Here is a 17,029-nt window from a genome sequence, read left to right on the forward strand (position 1 = left end):
ACCTATCCTTCTCAAACTCTTCCAACAGATAACAGAGGGAGGAACACTCCCAAACTCATTCTATGAGGCCAACATCACCCTGATACCAAAACCAGACAAAGACGTCACAAAGAAAGAAAACTACAGGCCAATGTCACTGATGAACATAGATGCAAAAATCCTCAACAAAAAAACATAGGCAGAACACTCTATGACATAAACCACAGCAAGATCCTTTTTGACCCATCTCGAGAGAAATGGAAATAAAAACAAAAATAAACAAATGGGATCTAATGAAACTTAAAAGCTTTTGCACAGCAAAGGATACCATAAACAAGACTAAAAGACAACCCTCAGAATGGGAGAAAATATTTGCAAATGAAGCAACTGACAAAGGATTAATTTCCAAAATTTATAAGCAACTCATGCAGCTCAATAACAAAAAAACAAACAACCCAATCCAAAAATGGGCAGAAGAACTAAATAGACATTTCTCCAAAGAAGATATACAGATTGCTAACAAACACATGAAAGAATGCTCAACCTCATTAATCATTAGAGAAATGCAAATCAAAACTACAATGAGATATCATCTCACACCGGTCAGATTGGCCATCATCAAAAACTCTAGAAACAATAAATGCTGGAGAGGGTGTGGAGAAAAGGGAACCCTCTTGCACTGCTGGTGGGAATGTAAATTGATACAGCCGCTATGGAGAACAGTATGGAGGTTCCTTAAAAAACTACAAATAGAACTACCATATGACCCAGCAATCCCACTACTGGGCATATACCCTGAGAAAACCATAATTCAGAAAGACTCATGTACCAAAATGTTCACTGCAGCTCTATTTACAATAGCCAGGACATGGAAGCAACCTAAGTGTCCATCAACAGATGAATGGATAAAGAAGATGTGGCACATATATACAATGGAATATTACTCAGCCATAAAAAGAAATGAAACTGAGTTATTTATAATGAGGTGGATGGACCTGGAGTCTGTCATACAGAGTGAAGTAAGTCAGAAGGAGAAAAACAAACACTGTATGCTAACACATATATATGGACTCCAAAGGAAAATAATGTCATGAAGAGATTAGAGGTAGGATGGGAATAAAACACAGACTTACTCGAGCATGGACTTGAGGATATGGGGAGGGGGAGGGGTGGGCTGTGACGAAGTGGGGGAGTGGCAGGGACATATATACACTATCAAATGTAAATTAGATAGCTGGTGGGAAGCTGCTGCATAGCACAGGGAGATCACCTCTGTGCTTTGTGACCGCCTGTGGGGGTGGGATAGGGAGGGTGGGAGAGAGGGTGATGCAAGAGGGAGGAGATGTGGGAGCATGTGTGTATGTATAACTGATTCAGTTTGTTGTAGAGGGAAAACTAACACACTATTGTAAAACAATTATACTCCAATAAAGATGTTAAAAAAAAAAAAAAAAAAAAAGTAATCAAGAGATAATGAGAATGTCCAAGGGAGCAGATCTAGAAGCAACAGATAAAAACTTTAAAAATGAGTAGCTTCATAGATAAGTCATTTGTGTCATATTTTAGATTCCACATATAAGTGATATCATACAGTGTCTACGAAACAAAAACAGACTCACAGACGCAGAGAACAGGCTTGTGGTCGCCAAGGGGGAGGGAGGTTGGGGAGGGCTGGATGGGGAGTTTGGGGTCAGCAGGTGCCAACTATACATATACATATATATATACAGGATGGATCAACAACAAGGTCCTACTGTACGGCACAGGGAACTCTATTCAATATCCTGTCATAAACCATGATGGAAAAGAATATGAAAAAGAATAGATATATATGTATATATATATATCTGAATCACTTTGCTGTACACCAGAAACTAACATAACATTGTAAGTCAACTATACTTCAATAAAATAAATTTTTAAACTCCAATAAAGAAGTTAAAAACAAAGAATAGTTTGCCTCAATATCTGAGATTTTAAAATAAGAACAGTTTAACCATGAAATCATTTTTGTAACAATGAAGTTAATTCCCTTCCACTTTGAAGTATTCAAGGATATAGTCACATATTGTCAAAAGGATTTCTGATATGGAAGGAAACAAGTCTGCCTTTTATATGACTAAACCAGGGCTGAAGGGTACTGAAGCAACTTTACCTTAAAGATATGGTTTGTGTCATTATATATTCTTAATTGAATGTCAACTGTGTTCTTAATTGAATACTGCAAACTTCATATTATTCTGCAGTTCATTTACCCCCTAATTCTGTCTTTTTACAGCCTTTACAAAACTCTGTTACTCTCCCCATACCCAACACTTGCCTTTGCTTCCTCAGCACATGACCTTGTCCCCTAACTCATTAAGGACATTGAAACTGGTACGTGAGCCACATGAATCTATCTCGTATGGGAGGTTGTGATGATGACTCAGTCTTTATTATTAGCATATTTCATGTTGTCATTTTCTATTGTTGTTATTAATGATAGTTTTATTTCTTAATATTTTATATAGGTGTAGAAACCCATGAGAGAGGAATCCTGCTTCAAAAACAAGGAACTTCTCTGCAGACAAAGTCACATCCCCAGAACTTAACTGGTCCCTTCCCTCCTTGGCTTACTATAATGATGAGGTAGAGTTGCAATACTAATACACCAGATTTTCCTTATTGGCTCAATAGTTTAGAAGAGTTGTGCATCTGCTTCAGGAAATTGAAAGTATGGATAATGGAAGTAGTAAAAGAAGAATTTTCCAGAGGGGATCAGTATTCCATCCAATGGCACTAGCTTAGTAGTTGGGTGGAAAGTTGATCAGAGACTCAAGTGTGTCTCTGATCATTCTAACAAATTCTGAGGAAGAATGTGGCACCACATTGGGACTGTGACAGCAAGCGAGACTTGTTCTGGGCTTCCTAGAGAGACGAGTGTACAATAATCAGAATTCCACGTCAAATATTCATTGTGTTAGCTTTGTTATAAAGCATAGAGAAGGGGCTTACCTGGTGGCGCAGTGGTTGAGAGTCCGCCTGCCGATGCAGGGGACACGGGTTCGTGCCCCGGTCCGGGAGGATCCCACGTGCCGCGGAGCGGCTGGGCCCGCGAGCCGTGGCCGCTGCGCCTGCGCGTCCGGAGCCTGCGCTCCCCAATGGGAGAGGCCACGACAGTGAGAGGCCCGCGTACAGAAGAAAAAAAAAAAAAAAAAAAGCATAGAGAAGAGTTAAAATTAAAAGCCATATATAACCTTCCTAAAACATTAAAGAGAATCCAAAGACAATAATAAGTACAGCAAAAAAGTAAACTAAAAATAGTCATTAAAACATAGATCATTATACAAATTGGCAAAAGATTAATATTTGAGTCTCAATAACAAGATTAATAGTTTATATTTCTCTATGAAAAGACAAAGGCAGATTCAGTAAGTGGAAAAGCAGTAGAAGATATTAGGAAAATATATAATTGGATGATAAAGGAGCCTCAGATTAATCTGTAATAACATATGCCAAAATATATTTTAGATGAATTTCAGAGTTGAATGTTTCCAAAATAATTAAGGAAATGCTGTATTTTGTCGGTTCTAACATCTGTGTATTTCAACATTTTAATATCATTAAAATAATGATACATGTTACAATGAGTGGCGTGTCATTTCTTAGTGATGCACAAAATAACTGTGAATCTTACAATCAAGATGTCTTGATTTTAATAAGAATCGTGTATATAAAAGTAGGTAATTAATTACTTATCTGACCTTAGGTGGAAGAAGAATTTCTAAGCAATCTGGAAATTACTCGAAAAGCATAATAGCTAAGCCAAATGTATAGAGAAAACCTCCATAGATAAATAATAATCATAACAATGTTAAAAGCCAAATAATCTGGAAAATTTTGGAAAATAAATGATGTATAATAGGTTATGCAATTTTTTTCATTTTACATAATTTCATACATAGAAATTAGAAGACTAGTATAAAGAATTCCAGTACACTCTTCACACAGATTCTTCAAATGCTAACATTTTCCTATATTTGCCTTAGACTTGTCTCTTCCCGTGGGAAGGTAGATATACCCATTATGCATCTGTATATCCTTTCAAAATAAGTTGCAGAGATAGTGTTCCTCAATTAACAAGGATATTCTCTCACATAATCACAATGCAGTTATAAAAATAAGAAAACTAACACTGATACAACACTATTAGTTAGCGTATAACCATTATTGAAATTTTAATGACTATTATTTCAATAATTTTCTTTATAGAAACACAGATTGTGAGTTGCACTCAGTCATTATGTTCCTCTCCTATTATGCAGAACTCATTCGATCTGAAATTTTGTTAAATTTCACTTTACCTTTAATGACTGAGTTTTTGATAAGTACAGGAAAGTTATTTTTCTAAAATGCCCATCAATTTGAATTTGTCTTATGTTTCCTCATCATTGAATAGATTTTATTCACTTTTGTCAGAAATATCCCAGAAGTGTTATGGTGATCTTCTCATTGCCTCATAGCATAAGTCACAAAATATCAGTTTGTCTCAGTACAGATTATGTCAACTCCTTGATTAAATTCATGTCTGCCATAGCACTCCACTGTAAAATTCTATTGTCCCTTTTATAATAAAGTATCTGTTTATAGATTCTTTGATAACATGTAAATATCCTGTTACTCATCAAACCTTCTCCCACTAGTTTTAGCATCTACTGATGTGCCTTGCCTGAAAAAATTATTACTGTGATGGTTACCACGTTGTAGTTTCCTAATTCTATCATTCTTTCTGTAAATATTGGTTGACATTCCACTGTGAGAAAAAGCTACCCACCATTTCCTTGTGTAAGTATAAACTCATGGATTCTTATTTTATTTCATAGGTAATAATCAATTAATATTTATTTTGGCATGCAAATTGTCTCAGGATTATCTGATAGGAGTCCCTTAAATCCAGCTCTGGCATGTGTGCATGTGTGTGTGTGCGTGTGCGTGTGGTGTGTGTGTGTTGTCCCTAAGCATCTCCCTTACTTTCTGGCATAGAGATGTTGCAGGTTCATCTTGTCCTTTCTCTGCCCCAGCCGTAGCATTAACCCTTTCTCCAAGAAACCTTGGTTCCTTTTAGTGAATATGGGCACTAGGTTTCCTAATTACTACTATGGTATAATTCTCCTAGCCCTTCTGAGAGAACAGAGCTAATAGATGATACATAGATAGATATTATAGATAGCATATTTTGATAGAGATATAGATAATATATTTAGATACATAGTTTATGTAGCCATAGATAGTTATACCCAATACATATTCATCTCTATATCAATCTACAGTGAAACTGAGATGTAGTTATATACATATACAATTGATCTATGTAACTATATCTATATATAATTATATCTGTATATATATATTTAAACATATAAATTTATCTATTTATCCATCTATATAAAATTATGATTTTATATTGGTGCCTTTGATTTCAATGCAATACCACAGAATTCATTTCATATTTATAATTTACATCTGACAGTGAGAAACCTAGTTCCCATTATCCACAATGGGATATTATTTGCTCAGTCCTAGAATGTACAAAAAGTCACTTCAGAATAGCTAACCTATATATCTGCAAGAAAAAAGAGAAAAAAATAGTCAATAGTTATTACCATTTTTCTGTTTGTTTGTTTTGTTTAGCCTGAGTCAAAGTACAGTGTGCAAATACTACTTGAGTTAGTTTTTGTTTCTCCACCCAGTGTGGCAATTTTATTCATTTTTAAAGTAGTAAGTACATTTGTTTCCCTTTCAGGTTGGAGTTTTTCCCCATCCTTGTTGAGTATGGTGTGTGGTGGGGGGGGGGGTAAAATATGAAACATTAATGGAGCTCCAAATGTCAACAGTCTAAGAAGCTACAGTCAGAGAATTGACCATCCCTCCATCCTTTTTATACCCTTCCCAGTACATCACTTTCCTCCCAATTCCTACCAATAATTGTAAGTATTTCCAATTATTAAAAGTGAGCTATAAAAGTTATCTTTGACATAAAGACTATATATATATATATATATATATAATTCATATGTGATATTGTAAACAATGCCTTCATTTAGGGTCTCAAGAGGCACAGCGTGAGTTAAGGGCATGTACGCATGTTAGTTATTAAGGATGTATCCCCAGAAGGCATTGAAGAAACAAAGGGAGAAGAGGAAGAGACCCAGGAGGTTTCCCGCAGGTGCGGGATTTCAGGTGGACTTGGACATCCTGACTGTGTGGGAATCAACAGCTCCGGGTGACAAAGGGTGGTGCTCTGAAGGTGGTGGACTCTATCCGTTAGGAGTTAAGAATGCAGAAGGTAGAGGAGCATGGGTCCCAGACCAGAAAGAAGAACTGGAGGGAGCGTCAAAATCTCTACTCCAACATGGATGATAAAATACAGTCACTCAGCTGTACTGCAGCGTTAGTCAAATGAAGCTAGTAAAACAAGAACGAGGATATTAAATAGAGCCGTGAATAAAAGCTAAGCACACTGGTTTGTCATCTTCACTTACACATTTGATGCGACTGAACATCAGGTTTGCCTCTAGTCTTTCTGACAATAAATATGGAAAAAGTAAATTTAGTGTCTTAATTCACAGTGATCAGAAGTTAAAATATAGGCAGATATATAGATGGATAGATAGATATAATTATGTATAGTTAAGTGTATATAAACAGATATAGAAGTAGTAAGCTACAACTTCTCTTAGTATGAAGATTGAAAAGAAATTTTCATCTGATTGAGTACATAAAGATAACTGTGTAATACTATGAACAATTTATTCACAATATTTACACTATACATCCAGCTGCTTTTTTTTCACTGTGACCTTTGGTTTGGGTTGTTATTTTATGCTAAAGCAGAATTCTGTACAAAAAAAAGTTGTATAACACAAACATTTCATGAAGACGTTTTGCTTTTATAATTCTGATTGCTTTTATAATTGTTGAATTATTTTCTTAATTTGTAGGTAGAAGTTCTATTGAACTACTACTATTCCACATTTTATAACAGACAGTAAAGCATAGTATCACTCTCTCCTGGAAGGTTCATCTTTCATAGATATAGGACTGAAGGAAAAGTCAGGATGGAAAATGGGTGTGAAATAATGTCCCAGCTTGGCTCAAAGGTATCTAGCCATCTATCTAACATGTCTCTATCTATATCTATCCATCACTACATCTATATCTCTTTATATACACGTGCCTATACATAATTTTATACATATATATATATATATATATATATATATACACACCTATGTATCGATCTATATAAAACTATGAACTGATATTCATGCCTCTTCAGCCAATATCACAGGATTGCAAAGACTTATCAGGTACTTGAGAGACTCCAGTTCAAATGAGTTCCCAAACTGCAGAAAAAGAAGGTTCAGATAGCAGAATGATACCCCAGAGCAGGTCAAGAAGACTGTACACAGCGGTGTGTGACACATGGCAGGAGGGACATTGACACACTGGATTGGACCCAGAGGAGAGCTTTTTGCAATGGGAAATAGTATTGAAACTGAGTCGCATATGGCACAGAGTCAAAGGAACTTGAATATACAGCTTACAGAAGAGAAAACTTGAAGGAACATGGGAGGGTGTTTTTCAAGTTTTGAGAATTATTCTATGTATTAGTATTTAGAATTGATATATGGGGAATTTGTCAAGCAGACATTAAATCAATTTACAGGTTAAAGGGAGACAACTGAAGAGGATGAATTTTGAACAGGTAAAGCCCCACTGCCCAGTGAAGAGAAATGTCATGAGAGAAAACCGTGTCCCCAAAAGTTTCCAACTAGATGCTGAATATAGTTGGATTTTTAATCAGCTAGGTGTCAAAGTCCTTTCAAACTGCACAATGTCACAGTTTTGGAAAACGACAAAGGATATGTATTTGGGAACAAAATAAGTGGCTTTACCAGCTATGGGAGCTCAAAAAAGTTACTATCTCCTCTAACCCCAGGAAATATGTCAGTAAGATTTGGGTTATATTTCCATCTTCATATCAAATTTCTGACATTGAAGTAAGATGCTCTGCACAATTTACAAAAAACAAAAAAAAACGACCTGACACATAGTTGGAGAGCTAAGAATATTAATTTACTTCCTTCCTTTTCTCTCAGCCCAAGGTCCAGAATTTGTATCAAGATCCATTTAGATAAGGACTTGAAAGCACATAGTGATATATATGACAATAACACCAAACCATACTCTTATGCATAAGGCTTAGTAGATTTATGAGAAGACCACCAAACAAAATGAATCTTGGATTCTATTCCCACCCATGTCACCGTAAATCCACTTCCTCATTGCAAACTGGAGATAACACCCCCATTTACCTCATAGGGTTGTTGTAAAATAAAATGATTAAAATGCATGGGAAATTTTTATGAAGTAACACAAAAATACTACATGACGGTAAAACCGATATCCTATTATCATAGTCATAAGACTGTAAGTATACAGCTGAAAAGTTAGGCCTAGGGTAAAAATATGACTCTTTTCTTGAAAAAGGATGAATAATCTTTCTTAGTAGCCTTCCCAGGGGCATGTGAAAAAAGTTCTAAAAACAAAATTCTTACTTACTGCCTACCAGTCAGAGCATTTGCTTTTAAAAACTTCTAAAGCTTCATCTGTTTCATAGAGTAGGATCGGATCACCGAAAGGGCTCACAAGTCTTCAGAGGGTGAATTCATATAAAGCTGAAGTAAAGATAAATACAGAGAAAAATCATGCAGGCTTCGTGTATCTAAGAGAATTACAAGCATCCTGCTCACACCCCAGGGTCCTTCCTCAAATGCACAGAACGTAACTTGGAGTAACCAACTCATCTCCTATTCCTCGGACTTCCCTAGTATTAGCACCTAAAGTTCCACATTCTAGGAAATTTTTTTTCTTTTTTTCTTTTTTTTTTTTTTTTTTTGCGGTACGTGGGCCTCTCACCGTTGTGGCCCCTCCCGTAGCGGAGCACAGGCCCCGGACGCACAGGCTCAGCGGCCATGGCTCACGGGCCCAGCCGCTCCACGGCATGTGGGATCTTCCCGGACCGGGGCACGAACCCGATCCCCTGCATCGGCAGGCGGATTCTCAACCACTGCACCACCAGGGAAGCCCTCTTTTTTTATTTTAACATCTTTATTGGAGTATAATTGCTTTACAATGGTGTGTTAGTTTCTGCTTTACAACAAAGTGAATCAGTTATACATATACATATGTTCCCATAGCTCTTCCCTCTTGTGTCTCCCTCCCTCCCACCCTCCCTATCCCACCCCTCTAGGTGGTCACAAAGCACCGAGCTGATCTCCCTGTGCCATGCGGCTGCTTCCCACTAGCTAGCTATTTTACATTTGGTAGTGTGCATATGTCCCTGCCACTCTCTCACTTCGTCACAGCTTAGCCTTCCCCCTCCCCATATCCTCAAGTCCATGCTCTAGTAGGTCTGTGTTTTATTCCCGTCCTACCCCTAGTCTCTTCATGACATTTTTTTTTCTTGGATTCCATATATATGTGTCTAGGAAATTCTTGAGTCCAGATATCTGGAGTGGTTGGTCACCAAAAACAAGCCTCACCTTCAGAATAAGTCAAAATATCCATGAGGAGATGTGCCTTCAGGAAACCCCAGGCAAAAGTTTCCAGTGAGGTCTATATATCCCACTGGTCTTATAGCAAAGTCAGAAGCGACCTGGTGTACACAGGTATAAAGCCCCAAATAAAACATTTCTGAAAAATGTAGAGAAACTAACCTTGAGCACCTCCAGGGAAGTTTCACATTCTACACAGCACATTGTAATTCACCGGCTAACGCATCTCATTCTTCTCTTGCACAAAGGTCAGTACCAGACTTCCAGGCATACCAGAAAAAAGCAAAGAGTTGTCCCAGTTCAGTTTAAGATTATCCACTTTTTTACACTGTTAAAATCTACTCAGAATTTAAGGCCTTTTGAATAATCAGCCTGTAGGAAGTGGGTCGACCCTGAGCTCACCCCCTCCCAGGGACACTCCAAAACTACAACTACATATAGTACTACTGTCTCTGAGAGTGACCTGAAGACCCGCAGGACAGGTTTTCTACAACTAAGGATATAAAGAAAAGGCCACATGGGGATAGGGAAGAGGAGAAGAGATGCGGTCCGGTCAGAACCCACACACCCAGTGCAGTGACTCACAAGTAGGGGGGATATTACCATTATGGAGCCTCCCCCCAAGAAACAAGGAGTCCAAGCCCCACATCAGGCTCCCCAGTTGGGGAGACAAGCCCCGATGCCTTCTGACTTTGAAAACCATCAGAATATACATCTGGGAAAGCTAGAGGGCTATGGGAAACTGAGGCTCCTCTGTTGAAGGGCTCACAAACAAATTTACTTGCACCAAATCCCAGAACAGAGGCAGCAGCTTGAAAAGCAGCTGGGTCATAGGAGAAGGAGATTCATTGACTAATTTTAGGGTGGTGACATGCGGCGGGGAGGGGGGATCTGGTGGAAATTTCTCCAGGGATAGAAGTGCTAGCAGGTGCATTTTTTATAAATTTATTTATTTTTGGCTGCATTGGGTACTTGTTGCTGTGCGCCGGCTTTCTCTAGTTGAGACAAGTGAGGGCTTCTCTTTGTTGTGGTGTGTGAGCTTCTCATTGCAGTGGCTTTCCTTGTTGTGGAGCATGGGCTCTAGGTGCGTGGGCTTCAGTAGTTGCAGCACATAGGCTCAGTAGTTGTGGCACACAGGCTCTAGAGTGCAGGCTCAGTAGTTTTGGTGCATGGACTTAGTTGCTGTGCAGCATGTGAGATCTTCCCGGACCAGAGATCAAACCCGTGTCCCCTGCATTGGCAGGTGGATTCTTAACCACTGTGCCACCAGGGAAGTCCCCAGGTGCATTTTTAAAAACTCTCTTTCCATTTAGCTAGCTGTCTAGTGGGCAACATTTCTGTCACTCTCCTTCAACCTAACGCTGTGCACACCACTCTGGCAATCCCTTGAGGACCAGGATGGCCTCCTTAAAGCAACTCTCATCCTGCACCAGCCAGGGTGGGGGTGTGTCTGCTAACAACACCACCACCTCTCCTAAGCAGCTCACCTTCTGCAAGGCCAGTCCCACACATCAACAAACCCACAAAAGTTATAGTTGAGCCTCACAGCCAGTTGTGGAGCCAGCATTGCCCTCCAGTGCCACCACAGCAGTCACAACCAAGCCTCATGGATATTTAGGCCAGGAGCCAGGCCTCCTACCATGAAGTTTACAGTGGTTGCAGCTGAGCCTCGCAGCTAGCCAGGCTGGGGATCAGCCCACCCACCAGCACACATACAGCAGATGCTGCCCAATAGGAGGGCACATGCAGCCCAAACAGGGGATACCTCTAAGGTTTTGGTAAACAAGGACGATTGCACCACTGGAGCCCAAAGGACATTTTCTACATAAGGCCACTCCTTTAAGACTGGAAGATCTAACTGATATACCTAATACATAGAAAAAAACACAGAAAGTCAGGAAAAAATAATAGACAAGTATCTTCCAAACAAGACAGAATAAGACAAAAACTCAAACTAAATGAAATGGAGATAATCAATTTAACAGATAAAAATTTCCAAGTAATAGTTATAAAGCTCTCACTGAACTTAGTTAAGGAATACACAAAATTAAAAGATGTAAAATATGATGTCAAAAACATAAAACAGGGAGGTGGGCATAAAAATGTAGAAATTTTAGAATGCACTCCAACTTAATCAATCATAAAGTTAAAATAGACTATTATATACATAGGTTGTTATATAGAAACCTCATGTTAATTACAAAAAGAAAACCTATAACAGCTACCAAAAAAAAAAAAAAAAGGAGATCAAACATAACACTAAAGTCATCATGTCACAAGGGAAGAGAAAAAGAGAAGAAAAGAACAGAGAAGAATTAGAAAAAACAGACAGAAAACAATTAACAAAAGGGACATAAAGGGCTTCCCTGGTGACATAGTGGCTGAGAATCCGCCTGTCAATGCAGGGAACATGGGTTCGAGCCCTGGTCTGGGAAGATCCTACATGTTGCAGAGTAACTAAGCCCATGTGCCACAACTACTGAGCCTGCACTCTAGAGCCTGCAAACCATGACTACTGAAGCCTGCATGCCTAGAGCACGTGCTCCACAACAAGAGAAGCCACCACAATGAGAAGTCCATGCACCACAACAAAGGCCACAACTAGAGAAAGCTGGCGTGCAGCAACAAAGACCCAAGTCAGCCAAAGACAGATAAATAAATAAATAAATAAATAAATAAATAAATAAATTTTAAAAATGGAAATAAGTACATACCTAACAATAATAACTTTAAATGTAAATGAATTAAGTGCTTCAATCAAAAGACATCAAGTGGGTGAATGGATAAAAAAAAGAAATATGCTTCTTACAAGAGTCTCTTCTGACCTAAAGACACATATAGACTGAAAGTGAAGAGATGGAAAAAAGATATTCCATGCAAACGGAAATAAAAAGAAAGCTGGGATAGCAATACTTAATTCCAACAAAATAGACTTTACAACAAAGACTGTAACAAGAGGCAAAAAGGATATTACATAATGATAAAAGTAACAATCCTACACGAGGTTATAATATTGTAAATATCTATGCACCCAACATAGGAGCTTGTAATACATAGAGCAATTATTAACCAACATAAAGGAAGAAATTGAGAGTAATACAATAATATAGTAGGGGAATTTAACATTCCACTTACATCAATGCATAGATCGTCCACAAACAAAATCAACAAGGAACACTGGCCTTAAATGACACATAAGAAAAGGTTGACTTAATAATATATATAGAACATTCCACCTAAAAGCAGCAGAATACACATTCAAGTGCACATGGAACATTCTCCAGGATGGATCACATGCTAAGCCATGAAACAAGTCTCAATAAATTTAAGAAGATTGAAATAATATCAAACATCTTTTCTGAGCATGATCATATGAAACTAGAAATCAATTACAAAAAGCAAACTGGAAAAAACACAAACACAGAAAGGCTAAACAACATGATACTAAGCAACCAATGAGTCACTGAAGAAATCAAAGAGGAAATCAAAAAATAACTGGAGACAAATGAAAATGGAAATAAAACGTTCCAAAATCTATCTGAATTAGCAAAGCCAGTTCTAAGAGGGAATTGTATAGCAATACAAGCCGACCTCAGGAAACAAGCAAACAAAATTTTTCAAATAAACAATCTAATCTTACACCTAAAGGAACTAAAAAATGAACAAAGCCCAATGTCAGTAGAAGGAAAGAAAAAATAAAGATAAGCGTGGAAATAAATAAAATAAAAACTAAAATAACAATAGAAAAAAATAAATGAAACTAAGAGCTGCTTGCTTGAAAAGATAAAAAAAACTGATATAGCTTTAGCCACACTCTTCAAGAAAAAAAAAAAGGCCTCAAATAAATGAAATCAGAAATGAAAGAGCAGTTGCAACTGAGATGACAGGAACACAAAGGATCATAAGAGACAGCTATGAACAATTATATGGCAATGAATTGAACAATCTAGAAGAAAAGGATATATTCCTAGAATGTACAATCTTCCAAGATTGAATCAGGAAGAAATAGATAATCTGAACAGAATAAACACTAGTAATGAAATTGAATCAGTAATCAAAAACCTCCTGACAGGGACTTCCCTGGTGGTGCAGTGGTTGGGACTCCGAGCTCCCAATGCAGGGGGCCCTAGTTTGATCCCTGGTCGGGGAACTAGATCCCACATGCATGCTGCAACGAAGAAGCCTGCATGCCGCAACTAAGGAGCCCACCTGCCACAACTTAAACCTGGTGCAACCAAATAAATAAATATTTAAAAAAAAAAAAAAACCCTCCTGACAAACAGAAGTACAGAACCAGACAGCTTCACAGGTGAATTCTAACAAACATTTTAAAGAGTTAATACCTATCCTGAAACTATTTCAAAAAATTGAAGAGGAAACAAGGCCTCAAAACTCTTTCTACTATGCTAGTATTGCCCTTATTACAAAATCGTAGAAAGATGCTGCAAAAAAAAAAAAAATTACAGTCTAATATCCCTCATGAATATATATGCAAAAATCCTCAACAAAATATTAGCACACTAAATTCAACAATACACTAAAGAGATTATATACCATGATCAAATGGGATTTTTTCCAGGAATGCATGGATTGTTCAATATTTGCAAATAAATCAGTGTGATATACCACATTAACAAATGAAGAATAAAATCATATGATTATCTCAATAGATGCAGAAAAAGCATTTAACAAAATGCAACCTCCATTTATGATAAAAACTCTCAACAAAGGAGATAGAGAAAACAAAATAAACATAATAAAGCCTCAACATAAAGACCAAATATGTCAAATCCTCAGCTAACAACATACTCAATGGTATAAAGTTGAAAGCTTTTTCTCTAAGATCAAGAACAAGATGAATATGCATACTTTTGCCACTTTTATTCAAAATTGTATTGGAAGTTCCACCCGACAAGAAATCAGACAAGAAAAAGAGATAAAGGCATTCAAATTGGTAAAGAAGTAAAACTACCACAAAGTACAGATGACATGAAACTATATATAGAAAACCCTAATGACTCCACCAAACAGCTATTATAACTAATAAACGAATTCAATAAATTACAGAATACAAATTTATTGTAACATACAGAAATCTGTTGCATATCTATATGTTAATAACAAACTCTCAGAAAGAGAATTTAAGAAAAACAATTCAATTTACAATTGCCTTAAAAGGGTTAATTTACCAAAGAATACATTTAACCAAGAAGGTAAAAGACCTGTGCTCTGAAAACTCTAAGACATTAATGAAAGAAATTTAAGCTAACACAAACAAATAGTAAGTTATATCCTGCTCATGGATTGGAAGAGTGAATATTGTTAAAATGTCCATATACTCAAAGCAATCTACAGACTCAATGCAATCCCTTTCAAAAAACTGATGGCATTTTTCACAAAACTTGAACAAACAATTCTAAAATTTGTATAGAACCACAAAAACCCTGAGTAGCCAAAGCAACCTTAAGAAAGAGGGGTGGGGGAGCGAGAAGATGGCGGAAGAGTAAGACGCGGGGATCACCTTCCTCCCCACAGATACATCAGAAATACATCTAGGGCTTCCCTGGTGGCGCAGTGGTTGAGAATCCGCCTGCCGATGCAGGAGACACGGGTTCGTGCCCTGGTCCGGGAAGATCCCACGTGCCGCGGAGCAACTAAGCCCGTGAGCCATGGCCGCTAGGCCTGCGCGTCCGGAGCCTGTGCTCCGCAACGGGAGAGGCCACAACAGTGAGAGGCCCGCATACCACAAAAAAAAAAAAAAAAAAAAAAGCCCAAAAAATACATCTACACGTGGAACAACTCCTACAGAACACCCACTGAACGCTGGCAGAAGACCTCAGACCTCCCAAAAGGCAAGAAACTCCCCACGTACCTGGGTAGCGCTAAAGAAAAAACAGAGACAAAAGGGACGGGCCCTGCACCAGTGGGAGGGAGCCTGGAAGGAGGAAAGGTTTCCACACACTAGGAGCCCCTTCGCGGGCGGAGACTGCGGGTGGCGGAGGGGGAAGCTTCGGGGCCGCGGAGGAGAGCACAGCAACAGGGTGCGGACGGCAAAGCGGAGAGATTCCCGCACAGAGGGTCGGTGCCGACCGGCGCTCACCAGCCCGAGAGGCCTGTCTGCTCAGCCGCCGGGGCGGGCGGGGCTGGGAGCTGAGCCTCGGGCTTCGGTCGGAAGCAGGAAGAGGCCTGGGGTTGGCGGCGTGAACACAGCCTGAAGGGGTTAGTGCGCCACGGCTGGCCGGGAGGGAGTCCGGGAAAAGTCTGGAGCTGCCGAAGAGGCAAGAGACTTTTTCTTACCTCTTTGTTTCCTGGTGCGTGAGAAGAGGGGATTCAGAGCGCCGCTTAAAGGCGCTCCAGAGACGGGCGCGAGCCGCGGCTATCAGCGCGGACCCCAGAGACGGGCATGAGACGCTAAGGCCGCCGCTGCCGCCACCAAGAAGCCTGTGTGTGAGCACAGGTCACTGTCCACACCGCCCCTGCCGGGAGCCTGTGCAGCCCGCCACCGCCAGGGCCCCGTGATCCAGGGACAGCTTCCCCGGGAGAACGCACGGCGCGCCGCGTGCTGGTGCAACGTCACGCCGCCTCTGACGCCGCAGGCGCGCCCCGCCTCCTACCCCTCCTTCCCCGCCGGCCTGAGTGAGCCGGAGCCCGCGAATCAGCTGCTCTTTTAACCCCGCCCTGTCTGAGCGAAGGGCAGACGCCCTCGGACGACCTACGCACAGAGGCGGGGCCAAGTCCAAAGCTGAACCTCTGGAGCTGTGCGAACAAAGAGAGGGGGAGGTCCCTCCCAGCAGCCTCAGAAGCAGCAGGTTAAAGCTCCACAGTCAACTTGAAGTGCCCTGCATCTGTGGAAAGCCTGAATAGACAACGAATCAACCAAGTTCAGGAGGTGGACTTTGGGAGCAAGATATACTATTATTTTCCCCTTTTTTCTTTTTGTGAGTGTGTATGTGGGTGCTGCTGTGTGAGATTTTGTCTGTATAGCTTTATTTTCACCATTTGTCCTAGGGTTAGACCGACCCTTTTTTTTTTTCTTTAATAGAAATTTTTCTTCTTAATAATTATTTTTTTATTTTAATAACTGTATTGTACCCTACTTTATTTTGTCTCTCCTCTTTCTTTCTTCCTTTCTTCCCTCCTTTCTTTCCTATTTCCCTCCTTCCTTCCTTCCTTCCTTTATTCCCTCCTTCCTTCCTCCCTTCCTTTCTTCCTCCCTCCCTTCCTTTCTTTATTCCCTCCTTCCTTCCTCCCTTCCCTCCTTCCTTCCTCCCTTCCTTTCTTTATTCCCTCCTTCCTTCCTCCCTTCCTTTCTTCCTCCCTCCCTTCCTTTCTTCCTTCCTTCCCTCCCTTCCTCCTTCCTTCCTTCCTTTCTTGCCTTTCTATTTTTTTCTCCCTTTTATTTTGAGCCGTGTGGATTAAAGGCTCTTGGCACTCCAGCCAGGTGTCAAGGC

The sequence above is a fragment of the Kogia breviceps genome, chromosome 9 (genome assembly GCF_026419965.1).
Source record: "Kogia breviceps isolate mKogBre1 chromosome 9, mKogBre1 haplotype 1, whole genome shotgun sequence".
Taxonomy (NCBI): Eukaryota; Metazoa; Chordata; class Mammalia; order Artiodactyla; family Physeteridae; genus Kogia; species Kogia breviceps.